Raw genomic sequence first — 18972 nt, 5'->3', positions numbered from 1 at the left:
CCCACATGAAACTTTGTGAGGCGGTGTGACAAGGTGCGATGTGCTGCAGTCTGATTCAGTGACATTCAATCAAAGAGTGATCCCTAATGAAATTTTTTTTGGTGTGATTCAGTGACATTCAATTGAGTGGGGGTTGGACTGAGGAGGTTCACATGAGAAACTGCAAGTTGTAGCAGTGCTACCATTGGTTAGAACTGCATCTCCCAGCAGTCCTTGCAGGGCTGTTGGGGGCAAAGGTGGCCAGAGGGGTTCAAAAGGAGGGCAGGGGACGAAGAGGAGAAGTTTTGTTTTGGTCATTTGCTGCTTGTATTTATCTGTGGAACTGCCTGTCGTTTTCCTGCTTTACATCTTCGTGTCCTGGATTGTGTTGTTTGTTGGGGTCTGGAATCATTCGTCTACCTGTTTACTGTTACTGAGGACGTTGTCTGGATTATTTGGCTTTCACGGAAGAAGGAGCGCTCCTGAACCATTCATCTGTCAACTTACTTCAGCAACTACCGGTAGGACTGTGTTTTTCCATTTCCCTCGCTTCATTCAAATCACTGGACATAACTTCACCGCTATTATTTCATACATGGACTTTACTGCGTGTTTGTCATGTTTATCTGTTAATTGTAATATCGCCGAAGGGATCAGGGGTGGTATTATTGTTTTCATTTAGTAATTTAATTTCATTATACTTTTTTGTCGTTTAAGTTCCCAGTGCGTTTTCTTTGTCTCTGTAGTGTGTGTGGGTGTGTGTCGTGCCAAGGCTGGGGTTGTCCCTGGTAATCCTCATATAAAATAAATAAATCACCGTCTTTCTCGACGGTGTGAATCTTAGCGGCTTCTGACCGCTACAAAGTCACAACGTAAAACAAATATATTAGATCTAAAAGTGATCAGTCTTAAAAGTTCACACGGTGTAAATCAATGATATTGGATTAATTTAGGGGATGATGGGATCTCGAATGAAACTGGGAAGGTGGCCTGGTGTGCTGCAATACAAATACATTTGATTGAAGAGTAGTCCCCTGTGAAAGATTTCATAGCCAGCAACATTCATTCAAAATGAGAAAGGTTCCCCATATGACACTTACCGCAGGTAGTGAGTAAAAGTACTTCACTAGCATGGTAAGAAGTAGAAACTGGAAGCGCACTGCTCAGAAAATTAACACAGGCAGAACATGCAGCAGACAGTCTGGATAAGGCAGTTGAACCTATGGTACTTGAACTGTAAAACTGCACCCAGCAACGCTTCAGAGTTCATTGGAAAGGTCTGAAACCCAACTCTCTAGCAGTAATGAGTCACTGTATGTTTCACTCTGGCTCAATGTGGATCAGACCTTTACAGATTGACTCATCTGTGACTTGCTGCTCACCTCAGCCTTTATGTGTGTAACTGCATGTTTTACTGATGAAAGAGAGCAGACTGTCATGTCTCAGCCAGGGTTCCTTCCATAACTGGGGTTCAAATTCATGTTTGATGACTCTTTTGTTCATTTTAGATTATTTTTGTGTTGATAATGTGCATCTTTCTTTATTTTTGGTTTTGTCTATACATACAATCTGCCTGTGTTATGTTGCAAGTATTTTTTGGGTAGTGCCCGAAGAGATGGGGCTACTTGCCAATCACTATCAGGGACTGCCCTTTGCTCTCTAAATCCAGAGGGTCGCCCACAGTTCCTGGCGGTTCATTTTGAATATGCTGTACTTATGTGTTTACAGGATTTTTGAACCTGTGCTGTGTTTTTTGACTTTATTTTGGATAGTTGTATTGGGACTTTGACTTTGATTGCCTTGCTAGCAACTCCTTTAAGCTCTTTTTAATCTCCGGAGCTTCAGTGTGATAGAGAGCATTTTTTGTGAAAACATACTATTCTTTTAATGATTTGATGCTTGCCTTTATTACTAGTTGGGATTTGATGGTGACATCCCACCCCTGTGGGAAGTTTTGGAAGTGAATTTTGATCTTTTTGGGAATTACTGTATGTTCTTTGGGACTCCTTGTCCTTGACACAGACAGCATGAGAACTGTTTGATTATTTGAAAGAAGAAACACTTGAGTATGTAAAATTACAATTATTGCTTTTTATTGACTTTTTAAAAAACTTTATTTCAACATACAAGCTGACAAAAATTCTGTTAATAACAAACCTGTGTAGTTTCTTTGGTTTTTCCAAGTGCTCATACAGTAAGTTTCAAAGTTTTGCTGTGGCATTGTCCATGTGTGCATACTGGCAAGGGTCCAAATAATCCTTGGTTTTGTTTAGTAGATGTCTGTTATTTAACTTCTCAAATGATTTCATGATATCAGAAATTAAGGCCACCAGTCTGAAGTTATTTAATGCTTTTGGGTGTGTAGTTTTTGTTAATGAAATAACATTTGCCTGTTTCTATAGACTAGGACATGTAAATCTAGAGACATCTCAAATAAGGAGTGCAATATTGGAGAGGGTTGTTCTGCACAAGAATGAAGCAGACGTCCTCTTATTATGTCTGGATGGAAACTTTTTTTTATTTTAGTATTTTTTGAGAACCTTTGAGACATCATTCTGGTCAAAGAAGTGCTGACACCTGACTTCTGTCCTGAGTCTATTCTTTTGCTGACTTATTTCCAAAGCAAAATCCTGTATCTCAGACCTTAAATAGAATTCATTGAATTTTGTAGCCAGCTGATATTCTGTTTTAACTCCTGCCAGTTTAACATGATTGTTATATTTACTGTGAATGACGGCCATCATCTTCATGTCATTCAACAATGAACCCAGGTTATCAGTCTGTAATCCATTCTCAGATCTGTCCTTATACTTCAGCTTTGCCTACTTTATTTCATGTTTCACCTTCTTCTGTCGTTCTTTTTGTTTAGATAATGCTCCATTTTGAGATACAATTTTTTTTGGTTGTGAGTTACTTTAAATCTCTGGTAATTTATGACTTGTTGTTAGGATATATTTTGATTTATTTGACAGGGATTATGGGGTCCTTGCAGAATTTTACATAACTGTTTACAGTGTCGGTTATTTTATCAATGTCAGCACAGAATTCTTTAAATGCGGTCCAGTCAGTACATTCAAAACAGCCTTGCAGGCACTCAACAAATTCCTCATCCCAGAATTTTATCTCTTTAATTTCTGGCCTTTCTTTTTTAAGGACTTGTTTATAGACTGGAATAAGTTAGATCCAATAATGATCAGAGATAGATAGATAGATAGATAGATACTTTATTAATCCCAAGGGGAAATTCACATAATCCAGCAGCAGTATACTGATACAAAGAAACAATATTAAATTAAATAGTAATAAAAATGAAAAAAAATAAAATAAAAAAGCAGACAATAATGATAATAATAAAGATGAACTCAGTGGTAGACTGGCACTCGAATCATAAGCATCTTTGATGCTCCCATAGTACTGATGAAGCACTCTCTTGTAGTAAATCAGGCAAGTGATATATTGGTGAAAGTCATGCAGTGTTTTGTTCAACACTGGTTAAAATACAAAGTACAATTTAGAGAGTCGGGAGACTGCAACTCAAAACTGTATCAATTTGAAAACGGTGTTAGTGACGACCCTCTGGTGTAAATAGACAATCTTAATGAAAATTTGTGGAAGCTGTCTTGGCAAGTAAATGGGGGTATTGAAGTTCCACTTCCATCGTGCGTACTTTTTCTGTAACCATCACCGATTTACAGCACTGTTCATTGATTTAAAGTAAAAGCAGACTCCAACCGCTGTGTACCTTACTAATGATGGCTGAATCTCTGTCCAAATAAATTGGTTCACCAAATCCATTGATCTTCTTGTAGTCATCTGATCTTTTTCATTCACCCAAGATTCTGTAAGTATCCTGATAGCATACACATGCTTGAAGTTCGTCCACTTTATTTTGTAGAGACTGAACATTTCCCATTATAAGAGTCAGTAAGGGAGGTTGAACTCTTTACAGTTTTTTCAGTCTTTCTCAAATACCTCTTCTTTTCCCCCTTTTTATTCTGTTCTGGCTACCTGACTATTATAACAAATGTCTGTATTAAAAATAAGGCAATGATTCATTGAGAAATCCCCAGGTCAGATGAAACTAAATCCAAATAATAATGGTAAGAATAAAGATTCTTAATTATTTCACTTCCCTGAAACACAGTTTAAATCACAGTTAACTCTGTAATGAATAGAAAGGAGAGATAAGGATAAAAGATTGAAGATTTAACAAAAGAGTGAGACAATCCTGCTGGTGGTTGCTTCAAGTATATCACCATATATACATGGCAAATAGATAGATTTTTTATTAATCCCCAAGGGGAAAATTCACATACTCCAGCAGCAGCAGCATACTGATGAAAACAATATTAATTAAAAAGTGATGAAAATGCAATGCAAGGTGGAGAGTGCGAGGCAGGTATAACAGTCTATAATCTTGTATAATGTTAACGATAACCCCCCCAGCTTGAATTGAAGAGTCGCATAGTGTGAGGGAGGAACAATCTTATTAGTCTGTCTGTGGAGCAGGACAGTGACAGGTGGTTTGAGTTGCACCATTTAACAAAGTCCTTGACTAGGTTCCTATACTCCTTCTCCTGCCCACTCCTGATGCAGCCCACAATAACAGTGTCATCAGCGAACTTTTGCACGTGGCAGGACTCCAAGTTGTGTTGGAAGTCTGATGTATATAGGCTGAACACGACCGGAGAAAGCACAGTCCCCTGCGGCGCTCCTGTGCTGCTGACCACAATGTCAGACCTGCAGTTCCCGAGATGCATATACTGAGGTTTGTCTGTAAGATAGTCCATGATCCATGCCACCAGGTATGAATCTACTCCCATCTCTGTCAGCTTGTCCCTAAGGAGCCGAGGTTGGATGGTGTTGAAGGCGCTTGAGAAGTCCAAAAACATAATTCTTACTGCACCACGGCCTCTGTCCAAATGGGAGAGGGATCAGTGTAGCATATAGATGATGGCATCCTCTGCTCCCACCTTCTCCTGGTATGCGAACTGCAGAGGGTCAAGGGCGTGGTGCACCTGTGGCCTTAGGTGGTGAAGCAGCAGCCGCTCCCTGGTCTTCATCACATGTGACGTCAGAGCGACAGGCCGGAAGTCATTCAGCTCACCAGGACGTAATACCTTTTGGACTGGGGTGATGCAAGATGTTTTCCAAAGCCTCAGGACTCTCCCCTGTTCCAGGCTCAGGTTGAAGATGCGCTGTAGAGGACTCCCCAGCTCCAACACACAGGCTTTCTACAGTCATGGCGATACTCCATCTGGACCCACTGCTTTGCTGGCATGAAGTCTCCTCAGCTCTCTGCTTACCTGGGCTGCTGTAATTGTGGGTGGGGGGAAACTCACTCCTATGCTGGTATCAGCAGAAGGATGGGTGGAGGATGCAGTACTCTGAGGTGAGAGTGGGTTAGGATAGTCAAACCTGTTGTAGAAGTTGTTCATCCGGTTTGCTCTCTCCACGTCTTTAAAATGGTGGCACCCTGCTTCGAGCTGCAGCCAGTGATGATCTTCATCCCATCCCAAACTTCCTTCATGCTGTTATTCTGCAACTTCTGCTCCGGCTTTCTCCTGTACTGCTCCTTCGCCTTCCTGAGCTGGACTCAGAGTTCCTTCTGCACGCGCTTGAGCTCATGCTGATTACCGCCTTTAAAAGCACTTTTCTTCTGGTTCAAAAGGCCCTTGATGTCACTTGTAATCCATGGCTTGTTGTTAGCATAGCATCATGCTGTTCTTACTGGAACTACAATGTCCATACAAAAGTTAATGTAGTCAGTAGTGCAGTCAACAACCTCCTCAATGTTCTCGCTATGTGACCCCTGCAGGATATCCCAGTCCATAATTCCAAAGTAGTCTTTCAGAGCCTGCTCTGCCTCAGGGGACCACTTCCTGAATGAGCGTGTGGTTGTAGGTAGCTCCGTCACTCCTGGTTTGTAGTGAGGCTGAAGCAGAACCAGGTTATGATCTGCTTTCCCAAGCGCAGGCAGCGGGGTGGCACTGTATGCATCTTTAACGTTTGCATACAGTAGGTCAATAGTCCTATTTCCCTGGGTGTTACAATCCACATACTGGGAGAAGGCAGGTAATGTTTTGTCCAGCGTCACATGGTTAAAGGTTCCAGAAATTAGCACAAGCACCTTGGGGTGCTGAGTTTGTAGTTTAGCAACAGCGGCATGGATGACATCACAGGCTATCTCCACGTCCGCCCGAGGAGGGATGTAAACAATGACAGCAATGACGAGTCCAAACTCTCTTGGCAAGTAATAGGGACGCAGACTTACAGCCAACAGTTCGATATCCCTGCATGCATGAATGTAAACGTAGCAGAGGTATAGGTAGACTCCATGTTCACCAGAGTGTTTATAGTTAGGGTTAAGCAATTCAAGGACAAGTACATTAGGATTATTAGGAGCAAAGAAGCCACTAAGGAAAAGTAACATGTTCTGTAAGCAAGCCTAAGGTTATGGAAGTCTCAAGTAGGGTCCAAATCAAGAGCTAATTGCAAAAAAAAAAAAAATTGAATATCATTGGTGAGAAATTACCCAGGGTCCTTCCCTTCTCTTTTTTGTGCCCTCATATAGTGTGGCTCACCATAAACTTAAGGAACCACTGCTCAACCGTCTTTTGACCTCTAAGCTACAAATGTAGGGATATCAAATTGTACAATGGACTCTCAATGTTTTTTTCTTTGTTTTTAGCTTTACTGCACCTCAATACACTCATCTCTAAAGAAAAGACTAAAATAAAGCCTACTTGTTTATCTTTTATAAAAAGATATGTGTAGAGCTTGTATAGATTATAACCTGACATATGGAATATGAGGCAGAAACAAAGAGCATCACTGTTCCATTAAGCAGCTCTTAAGACTTGTTACAACGCATGGTGCTTTCCAAATAAAAAGTGTTTAATCATTACAATAAAGGCATTACCTACTGTAGCCGCCGAAGTGTAAGGCGAGTTCAAGCATGGGTAAAATGCGTGCTGAAAAATCTCTCAGACCAAAAGCTTGTTAAAAAGATTTAGTGAAAATTAAAAGCAAATCCACACAAGAATAAATAAAAAAATAGTTACACATGTAGAATGTGGACTATGGCCGGACAGTCATCCCGGCCAATACCCCCAGGCCGCCAGATGGAGCCCTCCCTGCAGCATGGAGGTGCCCCGAATGCCAGCAGGGAATTATGGACATTGGAGTTTTCATCCACAGCCCTGCTGGATAACACAGGGGCTGCTAGAAGGGGAAACTCTGCAGTATCCTTGTGACTTTATGCTGTAGGAAGATAAGTAAATAAAGTAAAACTAAAAGACACTAACTTTGACAAGTACTATGCATTTACAGCGGCTGTTACAGGCGCAAATCAAATGTATGCTTTTATTGTATAATATTAACAATAAGAACAGCTCACTACTCAAAACTTTTATTTTGGGAGACGTTAAGACTCAAACCCAGAACCTTCTGAATTGGAGTCAGCAGCTCTAACCAGTATACTACCTGAGAAGTCAGGACAACAAGCAACACTAACCTGATTTCTTTTTCTTTGGTTATAGTCTTGGAAAAAAAGCGCATTTGTTCTGTTATACTTGTATATTTTGTGAAAGTGTTTCTTTGACATTTGGAATTCAGGCTTCACACATTATACACTTCATGTCTACATTTTGTCAATTAATACTAAAACATGAAAAACGTCTCTGTTTTAATGATGTGTTTACTGTGAATAGATCGTTGTAGACAAGGAACACACATGAAATGCAAGTGTTCCAAATAATGATATAATATTTATAAAAGGTGTCATTTTGCTTGACTTCTCACTCTATACAGCTCTAAGCAACTGAAACGCAGGTAAACAGACTTGAGCTGAGAAAACTGTGTGGGGTGGAGCATGTGATAGCAGACTGCTTGCTGTTTGCTGCTTATCGACTCATTTAAAGGACAAAAGACGCTGACGGAGAGGTGCAAAGAGTTTTAAGGTGGGACGGATCTACGAGTTTTTCGTAGGCTCTGGTAATTCTAGTGTTAAATAAGAGTGTTGTCTTACATGTTAATTTACACACTCAAAAGGCCCATAGGCACGGTTTAAAACCATGTGCCCTCTACACTTTACACATGGCAAGGCTGGTCACTAACTGAGAATAATGTTTAGTCAGAGTTGTTAGAAATGGCTAGAATATACCAATTCAGTTCCACTTATGGGGGTTATAGGAACCTCCCGTAGATTATGCATTGTCATTTAATAAAACATTTATGAATCTTATGTAACTATGAAATGGCTCTTTCAGCTACTGTCAGCAACATACTGTCAAACACCATTTTCATAGGTGGCCACTTTATCGGCACAACTTCTCCAGCTGCAGGTTAGCACAAGGAAAAATGCAAAATAAGGATGGAAAGAAAAGGTGGCATACCTTCACACTTAACAGGCAGTACAAAAAAGAGGCACGAAGAGCAGTTAAAAATAAATGTAGTAATATTTGAATCTGATATTTAAAGACTAGTTAGAAATACACAGATGGTCACACAGATGCAGGTAAAAATCAGTAATTAAAAAGGCACAAGAATTTACATAATGTTTTGTGAAACCACTTCTGTGTCTTCTCTCCTTCCCTCTGTAGATGCAAAAAGCAGCATGACATCACTTCAGGTTTCTGGGGTCCTGGACCTGCCCATTCCACCTCACTGACTATCACCATCTTTCTCCGGTCTGATCAGAGACTTGTGTTTAGAAAGATGTGTCTTGCACAACATGTTAATTTGTGCTTACTGTTTTTTGACACCATAATATACAGTGTTTGCATGATTGGTGCCCCAACCCTTTATCTGTATCTTTTTGCTTTGTTTACACTATGTTCTTTTCTGAAGATTGCTAATACATGTACGTTCAGTTCTGTTAATGAATCTCATTCATATCACCATGGAGGAGGGCAATGTGTTTTTTTTAAATGTGACGTGCATAATATTTTCAACATAACAACACACTAAAATGCATCATTATAAATTCAGACCCTGTCTGATGCTGTTCATTTTCAAATAATATTATTATTGCAATGATGTTTTCTGATTGGTACTATTCAGGTCAAAAAATGACTTCCTCAAAATGTCACATATATTGTCTCTTTCTTTCAGGTGTTTAATAGGAACCAAAGCATAGAGAGAAGTGTGTACATTGCAACAGGTACACATGTCGTAAATGTAGGAAAGACAGTCCTTGCATGTGTGTGAACTGTTAACATTTGAATTTCATGATTGGATATAGTGCTGAAATGACCTCTCTGTACTATTCTTTCCTCTGCATGTCCTGGAGTACAAAAGAAACACAACCATACAACAACATGGAGACTGGCAAGATCGGGAAAAAAAAAAAAAAACACGCGGTCACCGATTACAACCACAAGATGTTATGCGAATGAATATGAATAATATGAATAATGTTGCATCTGTGTCACAATGTTTTCCAAAATGTACTATACAGGTCATCAAATGAATAATTCCAAATATCATATATACCTATGTCTCTGTGTTTTTTTTTTTTTTGTCAGTGCGGCTTTGACATCATGGACCATAAGATGCATACTAATTCAGGGTGAGCAGGAACACTCAATAAAACTGAATAAAAAAAAATCAAGTGACAGTGAGATACGAAAAAGGCAGATTCACTAGCGTTTGTGTATCAGCTTTTATCCCTCCAGATAAGAGAATTTCCAGTTCCATTGCCTCAAAACACTACTCACATCTACAGTTATTCCCAGTTTCAAATAAAAAGTAGCAGCGTCAGATCCATGTTGGGCGGTAGTATGTATCATGATCGTGACTGAGAGAATAAAAGTGAAAAAAAAAAACCTCTAACTTTTACAAGTACTATAAGTGTATACTGGCTGTTACAGATGCAAACCAAATGTATGTGTTTATTGTGTAATATTAACAATAACAGCAGCTCACTACTCAAAACGGTAAATATAGGAGGAAGTCAGGATTGAACCGGGGACTCTTGATTACAACTCAGCAATTCTTACTGCTAAACCATGGAAGCTGTTGCATGATTCTTGAACCTTTTGTGAAAGTGTTTATTTGATCTTTTGACTTCAGGCTTCACACATTATATAGTTTATGCTTACATTTTGTCATTTATTACTAAAATATGAACAAGTTTCTTTTTTAACAAAGTATTTACACAGATTATTGTAGAAATGGAACATACATTAAATGCATGTGTTCCAAATAACAATCTATTATTTCCATTCTAAAACTCCAGAACTTCACTCCCAGATAATCAAGGTATGAGCTCAGAGAACTTTGTGCATGTTCTGCGGCAGTGGGGGGATGGAATAGCAGGGTGCTTGCTGCTTGTCTTTATCGACACATTTACAGGACAAAAGACGCTAACGGAGAGGTTTGAAGGAATTTAGGGTGGGCCGGATTTGTGAGTTTTTTCGTAGGCTTTGGTAATTCTGGTGTTAAATACTATAACCGCCTCACCTTGATGAAAAAAGAAAAGTATAATTCTATGAAAATATATACAGCTAGCTTTAATGCTGATGGTAAATAAACACAACAATGAAAGAAGCCCATTTAGAAAAATTCTCATCAGTTCAGCAATAGGTGTTTCAGCAGCACATGTTACATTTTTTCATTATCAAAAGGATTTCCATTAGCAGGCTTCTACTATCTTTCAGAAGTTTTTTCTGTTTCATAGGTTAGAGTCCCATATGCAATAATCAGTTACTTAGGTAAAGAACACTAAATTAAAATCCTTTCTTTTGCTTTGTTCAGAACTTTAAGTTTTTCCTTCTCCTGTTGCTTTAAAAGCCCATACAACCTGTCAGAATTCTGTAGATGTTACTAGAAGCATCTAACCTGTCCCAGTCTGTTAGAATTCCAGTTGCTATTTCCGACAAAAAAGTGCATCAATATAAAATGTTTATTTGTGCAGGCTATAGCAACTCACCAAACATTGCACAAATTGCCACAAAAAGGCAGGCAGTAACAGAACACTGAATACTACAAATGCAAACTTCTGCATTCAAGGAAAACTATTTGAAAGACAAAATTAGTTTCTTCAGCAGATAAATTAAACTCTGAAACTACTATTTGGCACTTACATTATTAGTATGTAGACATCTCAGAACTCTAAGTTGTCCTGATAACGGCATTGATGCCTTGCAAATGTAGGCTCCCTGTGCCCCACTTCAGTCTGTTTAGGAATTATTGGTCATACATTGACTGTGTATGATATCTTTAAAAATGAAAGAAGTCACATATTCGGGTTGGAAGTCAAATGTTAAGTGATAAAAAGTCATAAATTAGGAAGAATGTACAAAACTGTAGCAAATTATTTGAATCTCCTTTCAAGCACTCTTCTTTCTGTGCAGTGAACTATTTTGCAGCTTATCGTCTGACTCTATACTTAATGGTCAGCTGGCATGGGGTGTCTTATTAACCTCATACTAAAACCCCCATGTCCTGTAATTACTTCTGATGTTGGGGCAGGTCTACTGTACAATATAAGACGACTGCCTAGAAAGGGACACCAACAGAATTTAGTATCTGAACAGAAAGAAGACTTGTGAATTAAGACTAGAGTGGAAAACCAATAATCACCTTGACTTAAATAGTTCCGTGACTGAGAGTGGAGTGATGGTGCACCAGGAATTCATATCAAGGACTCTGCAAAGCAGTAGCCTGTATGGTAGAGTGCCATGTATTAAACCATTGCTCATAAAGAAGCACCTTAAGGCCTATCTGGAGACTGAGAGAAACAATTAATTACCAGCTAGTGTCACACATGTGTGAATAGGGGGCAGCCAATGGACTCGACGCAGTGTGAACACCACAGCCGAGGGGATTTCACATAGAACGCTAATACCTCTCTTATTTAGCAGGAAAAAGGAAGACATTTGAGGCACTTACCTTTTGGAACTCAGTTCTATTCCCACGTAAATAATAAGCCTATTCCGGGTTCCAGTGATCAGACGCCACAAGATGACTTCATATCTGGTCCACTCCAGATGACCTCACTTCTGCCTTCCCTCCATTTCATCACCTCTGTTTCATCATTTGCTATATATGTCATTTCCTGTCCACCCACTATAAATTCCCCTGTGTTTGCAGTTATCATTTGTCTTTGATTGATGTCTGTTATGCCACTAATTTCACTGTCATCAGCAACCTACAGTATACAGGACAATGTCCCAAACCTTTATGAGTGGTCCAGGGTTTGTATCTACACATTAGTTAATGGGAAATGTTCAGAGGCCAAGAATGAAATTTTTCGCTTCAAATGTAACTTTCTCTAATGTGGTTCAAACCTAACATTTTACCTACTCCAAGAAAAACTACTTTTCTGCAGTAGGAAGAGGCAATCTCACGGTAAGCCTCCATACCTAGAACATCAAAAAGGTACAATGTTTACAAAGGTATGATTGGCACATGAATTTATAAAGAACAGAAAAGCTGAAAACAGCCACATTTAATTTTTTAAGGCTATTTAATGGGTCTAGAAGGTGAAGAGGTTTTTCCACTTCTCTAACTCATCCAATAAAGATTTCGTGCTTTACCTAGTATCTATATCACTTTTGCTTACTCTATCTAGCCTGGCCTGTCTTCCACCTTTGCAGTGATCCATTATTTCACTCATCACTTCAATCTACACTCAATAGTCAGCTGGTAAGGGGTGGCCTATTACCCACTACCAAAATCACTTCTGGGTTATGTCATGTAATTATTTCTGGGGTTGGGTTAGGTCTGCTATGTGCTACAGCCTCTACATTTCAGAAGATAAATTAAATCTTGAGTTTTATGTAGCCTTTAAATGGCTAACTCCATCAGCTTGATTTGGGGTTGTAACCTTCTGTTTCCTGCAATGAAATGGTCTTTGTTCCCCTATATTGCCATTAGGCAAGAGATCTCTGACCTTCTATCTACATAAACAGTAAGGTCATAGAAGTCATTCAAGACTTTGCAAGACCTTCTACCCAGAAGTTGTTAGTACTTTGAAACTAGCCAGAGAAAGTAAAGCAAGGTGTTCCATTCAAAGGTTAATCCAGGGAAGACAGGTAAAAGCCAGCACTCTCCATTGTAGCTGCCTAGAGGGCAGCACATGTTTCCTAACATAGAAGAGAGAAAATATGCAACTGTTTGTGAGTCCTATCCAGATGAGGAGAGAGGCTTCAAATTTAACCTGTTCACTTCCTATGTTCCTTCATTCCTTCCTTTGTTTGCACATTCTCTTTGAGTTTGTGTAGGTTAGTTCTAAATATTCCATTCTCCTCTTATACCTAACTGCAAAAAGTTAATAAATTAGAGACCCTAATGGGCATTTACATGGTGTGCCATGCAATGGTAATTTGTTTAGTGTTTTTTGAAACAGTATAATCCCCGGCCTCAAAAGCCCTAATTTGAAGTTGAAGGAGAATAGATGGAAGCTGGTTAGCATTAATTTTTTTATAATTATAATTAAATTAAATATAATTATATCTGAGGTTTACACTAATTCAAAATGAAAGTACAATGTAACCGTTTTTTACTGCAGTGGGAGTTCCTTTCAATAGTGTTTGGCTATGATGCTCAATGTGAAAAGTACTCTGTTAGATAAAGTGATTGGCTGATAATACTAAATCTACATAGATACTAAGAGTACAGTTCAGACAGTGTGTTGTAGTGGTTAAGACTTTTTACCTCAGACTTTGAGGTTGTGGGTTCAAATCCTGCTGCTGACACATGTGTGACAATGAGCAAATCACTTCACCTGCCTGTGCTCCAATTGGAAAAACAAAGGAAATGTAACTAATTGTATCTCAAAAGCTGTAAGTCATCCCTAAATAAATGAGTCAGTCAAATAATACAAGTAATGTACTGCCTAATCCAGCTAACCAGTGAATGATTCTTTACCCTATAAAAATAATAAAATGCAAACACTACTTAAATCGCAATTGATAATTGAGAGAGAAATTCAGATTTTTTGCCTGATTCTTATTCTCTGATATATCTTCATGTTAAATATTTTAATCTCAAGAACATATTCAGTATATTGTAAAACTCAAGATAAAAATGAAGTATCAAAGTTGACACCTCTGCAAAATTCACCTTTTTTATTTTTTCATTTTGAATGTACAGTATATACACACATTGCAATGCTTCCAAGCCTCCTGGCACCTCAGGGATTTCAGATGAACCCAGATTACTTGCAAAAATCACAAAGCCAAGAGATCTGATGTGTGAAATGCATCCTGCAATTTATCGATCAGAGACGAGATTAAGGGATTCTTATTGGCAAAGCCTGCTCTCCTATTTCAGTTTGCTGAAGAAAAGGTAACACATCATCAAGTGACAAGCAATGATTTCTAACAGACAAATATATTGTGCTCTGCTTAGTACCCAGAATTTTTTTTTCAGAATATTTATGGTTCTTTAAAAAATATAAAGCACAGAGTAGCAATGTCCCTTCACATCAGTCAGATCCTGAAGATGCTGCCATTTTTTGAAGTCTGTGTATTCTGTCACTGTACATATGTATGGGTTTCCACTGGACATTCACGTTTTTGTCTTAATGTTGAAAGCCATGCTGTTAGGCTGACTTATACTAGGGCAATGTGGGTACACTTGGGAGTTAGTCTTGAAATGTATGGTTACATCTTTCAAGTTTGGTTCTTGCAGTATGACAGTCACTGCTGGAAATCCGATAACCTGAAGCAATCCTTAGGAGGACAAAAAGGCTTACAATGTGAATGGATGGATAGATATTATGATTTACTGTTGTAAGCACTGAGCCAAAAAATACACACAGGCTAAAAATCACAAAATAACAGGGGCTTAAATAACACAATGGAAAGTTTGAAAAGGTAGCCTCACAACATATAAAGAACAGATAACCTTGCTGCCTCCGTAGACCTGCCTGCCCCATTCCATTTTTTTTTTTTTTGTCAAATGGGGTGGGTCATCCTCTTACCAATAAAAGTGGCACTCTCTTTTCCCCATTTCTCTTAAATCTGGCCAATCCTCCTGTTAATAATCGAGTAGTTGCCAAAGCCTTCCACCCAATTGCACATTCAAAGATTCTCTTTGGATTGGGGGTTATTATTCTGTCTCACTGGACCCTGAACCACTTCCAAATTTGAGGTTGATTCTAAATTTGCTATAGTAACTCCAGGCTGAAGCTCCCTTTCATGGTCCATGTGTTCAGGTCCTCCACACCTGTGTTTTGCATCATTATTAATGACAGCTTGAGTCTTTTTCTGTAAATGTGTGTCCTACAAAACCTTTGGGGAATATTGTTATATTCAACCTCATTTGTCATTCATTGTTATAGGCACCCCAACCAAAAGCTCTTCAGTGGCACATACTGTAGCACATCCCCAGGGTATATTGCCCCCAGACGGTGCCATTTTCTCTGGCAGAGTAAGATATGCTTTCCCAAACAGGGCTCTATGCCAGTTAGGTAGATGAATCACTTTGTATTGGTAATAGTTTGTCTACACATGTGTCTCCATTAATTCTCCTATGACAAAGCTTAAAAAACAATAAAGGAACTACTTAAGTACATTTATTTAAAGTAGAATACCCGGTTGATCCTGAGTGGCCTTTTGCCCTTGGAACCCCTGCAAATTTTGTTTTTCCTACAGCATCTTGCCCCTGGAGTTTTTTTAATCTTTTCTGTCCTCCCCAGCCATCTGACTTTACCATCAGACTTACCTTCAGAGACTTGTGATGGTCCAGGTCGGCTCAGCATTCTCTTGCTGCATCCTGGAGCCACTTGAACAAGAAAATGTTAATAGTCATGAACCGAGCCGGGGAAATGAGGACATGCACTTACTGCAAGGGGTAGATGTAAAGGTGACATAGAGCTTTTAATAAAATCCAAACATAAAAGTGTTCATCAGTACGTCAATCAATCTTCAATGAAAACTCCAATACAAACAAGTGAACATGATGGTCAAAACAAATAATCCAGTAAAATGAGGTTAAAATCACAAGGCAGGAAGCAATTCTAAAACTCAGTCCTTCGTGCATCCTTTCAAATATCCTCGCTCCTTTGTCTTCTGCTGCCACAAGTCGGCCTTATGCAGGATCCTCTTTCAAGCATTGGGTCACTCCAACTACCCCAAGAAATGCTTAACTGGAGTGAGCCTCTTCAGCACCCAAGCATTGGCCCTATGTTCATCTTTGGGGTTCTCCTCCAGGTTGCCTGCCTCCTCTCCTGCGCACTCTGGCATCTCCCGATCCTGCCTTCAATCATCCTTCTTTTCGTTTAACCTCCATTTTCTATTTCTATTATTCTCTCTCTTCCTGGTCTTTCATTAATCTCTCTCTTTCGTTCTGTTTCTCTCCCCTCTGCCATATAGGCTCCTCTTATAACGGCTTAATTGGAGGCAGGTGTGACCATTATTTCCAAGGTATGAAAGAGGGACCTGACTGATCCGTTCAGTTTTGCATGTACGCGCATGATTAGCCAAGTACCCCAGTTAACCCCAGAGCAAAGCGCACTTGCACACACCCTCATTCGATTGGAGCCTACACTTCCCAGAATGTGATTATTTATTTAAAACCTGCACAGCACCACAAACCACTTATCACAAGGCTTAAAAAAATCTCTGTATAAGAACTCTAATTTTTCTATTACTTGTACAGTATATCTATATTATATACAGTACAGTAAGTGTGTATTGACTTATTCTTGTCTATTACATGCCACATGCACTTAAGAACAGGTAATCATCCTGAAGCTAAGCATGTTTGGGCCTGGCCAGTACTTAGATGGTAGACCAACAAGGAAACGCTCGGGTTGCCACCTGAAGAGGTGTTGGCATAGCCATCAGGAGGCACTTGTCTTGAGGTCTGAATGTGGATCCCAATGTCCCAGTGCAGTACTGTAAAAATGCTTGCATCCTGTGAATGAGATGTAAAACTGAGGTCCTGACTCTCAGTTGTCACAAAAGATTCCTGTGTATCCTTTGTAAAGAGTAGGGTGTACCCCGATGTTCTGGCTAAATCACCCACAACAGCCTGGTCATTCTGGCCTCCTGTCTCTACTTGGCAAACTATTTCTTAACCCTTCACCACCTATGTGGTGTTAATGTGTGGTGCACTCACAGGCATAAAAATTGGCTGCTGTCATATCATTCAGGTGGATGCTGCATATTAGTGTTGGTTGAAGTGGCTCCCCACTCACTGTGTAAAGAACTTTGAGTAGCGAGAAAAGCACTCTATAAATGTAAAGAATTATTATTATATTATTATTATTATTACTAATTATTCTTTTAAATATGTTTCTATTTTTATTCTTGTAAAGAACTTTGAAATACATCCAGTGTATGAAAATGTGTTTTGGAAATATATGTTATTGTTGTTGTTAGACACATCCCCTGTAAGAGAGGTTTTAAATAATGATAATAGAATATCTGTGACTGGTCAAAAATTTTCAGTTTACTTTTTACATTTGATAGTGTGGATATAGTTGAATTCACTTCAATATCTTTATTAATACAATGCATTATTGATTGAACCCAGAAATAATATGACTTGTAGGTGTTAATAACTAAGTTCCCAGATACATAATGAGTGCAGTGTGGGACAAAGAAAACATTGTTCAACAATCAATCATCTTCCTTTTTCTTTCATTTAGCATTTAACCACAAAGTACAGTAAGTGAACGCAAATAGGAAAAAATTAATTGTAAGGCTGCAGACTTTGACAATCTGCTCTATTAAAAAGAAATAGGAAGACATTTCAATGAAAAACATATATATTTCTGCCTGAAAAGAGCTAATTACTTAGCAGGGATGTTAATATTAAGTATTGCATGTGTTCTTTTTCCAAAACTCCAGCGCCTGAACACTCTCCCAAGACAGCTTCCTGCCCTGTGCATGGTGTTTATAACTAAAAAACCATCACAATAAACAACACTACTCTTCTGAAATTCTGTAACTCAGACATTAAAGCATTTTTGGCTCCCTCTAACCTCCAAAAAAAATGAATGTAAAAAATCAGTAATATTAAAAGTAAAATCATTTAGGTCTATAAAAAATATAGTAACTAGCTGCGTGCGGTCTTCAGGACAAAAAAACAACCTGAAGATGCCCTAGCAATTTTACTATATTTGTTAACTTGGAGATGCATTTGCTAACTCTTAAGAATTAGCCAGTTTAGAAGATGTGGACCCACTTTGCGCTTGCTGCCCCACTGGCTTTTGTAAGAAAACACTAGCGATACCATATTTTAGCCTTATCACTAGCATATGGGTCCTATTAATCTTTGTCTTGAGAAAATACCTCCAGATAAACAATGTTTTTAATGAAAAACTGAAGCTTAGCCCTCTGTTGCTGACGTGTTTCACTTGCCCTTTGTTGAGCTGTTGTGATTGCTTTGTTTTGATGTTGTGTCTCTTAATCTGTTTCATTAGCACAACATTGTTGTTGAGCAGTGGCATTTGCTCTACACAGGTATTTTGGTATTTAGGTAGCAAGCACCGAAAAAATGTAAAAGTGCCTTCATGCTCCATCTAGTGGCTATGGTTCAGTGTGTGCAGAGCGGACTGCTCCATACACACACACACACACACACACACACACAGGTCTTTCATTTATATATGTCTAATTTGTAATTAATGCACACTGATGAGGCACAGCATTAAAACCAGCTGTCTAATATTGTATAGGTTCTCCTTGTGCCGCCAAAACAGCTCTGACACTTTTAAGTCATGGACTCCACAAGACCTCTGAAGATGTCCTGTGGAATCTGGCACCAAGACATTAACAGCAGAACCTTTCATTTCTGTAAGTTGTAAGGTATGACCTCCATGAATTGTACTTCTTTTTTCCACACATTCCACAGATGCTTGATTGGATTGAGATTTGGGGTATTTGGAGGATGAGTCAACACCTTGAACTCTTTTTCATGTTCTTCAAACCATTTCTGAAGAACTTTTCCTGTATTTCAAGACGCATCATATAGGTAAAAGACAAGCAATACATGTTGCCATGTATGTGGTCTGCAACAATCTTTAGGTAGTTG

The sequence above is a fragment of the Polypterus senegalus genome, chromosome 2 (genome assembly GCF_016835505.1).
Source record: "Polypterus senegalus isolate Bchr_013 chromosome 2, ASM1683550v1, whole genome shotgun sequence".
NCBI classification, from domain to species: Eukaryota; Metazoa; Chordata; class Cladistia; order Polypteriformes; family Polypteridae; genus Polypterus; species Polypterus senegalus.
Note: the sequence above shows the minus strand (reverse complement) of the source record.